This window comes from Limulus polyphemus, unplaced genomic scaffold (assembly GCF_000517525.1).
Source record: "Limulus polyphemus unplaced genomic scaffold, Limulus_polyphemus-2.1.2 Scaffold2763, whole genome shotgun sequence".
In the NCBI taxonomy this organism is placed as follows: Eukaryota; Metazoa; Arthropoda; class Merostomata; order Xiphosura; family Limulidae; genus Limulus; species Limulus polyphemus.
In genome coordinates this window covers 44,329-44,780 of record NW_013668373.1, presented here as the reverse complement: position 1 = coordinate 44,780, position 452 = coordinate 44,329, and positions in this window count along the sequence as shown.

Genomic DNA, 452 nt, shown 5'->3' with positions numbered 1-452 from the left:
GGCTGGAGCCGTCTCTGTGGCATCAGCAGAGGCCGTGGGAGCTGTGGCAAAGCTGGATCCACAGTGTGCAAAGCACTTCTGAATGGTTTCAGCCTGCACACAGTCCCAGGCATACTTCAGCAAGATATGGCATCCAGCACTGTGACCTTGCCGGCCAGATCAGCAGCAGTGCTAGCCTCATCCATCTTAAGGAAGATGTGGCAAAGAAGTTTTTTCCTGTAGGTGGATTTGACGGCTTTGATGATTCCACCATCACAGGGCTGGAGACGAGCTGTTGTGTTTGGGGGCAAAAATACAAGTTTTACATTCGACAAAGTCATAGCAGGATGAGCAGCACAGTTATCAACAAACATTATAATTTTACGTTTTTCAAGAGTCATTTTGTTGTTCAGTTTTTGGAGCCAGTCTTTGAAAATTGTGGATGTCATCCAGGCACGTTTGTTCATTTGGTA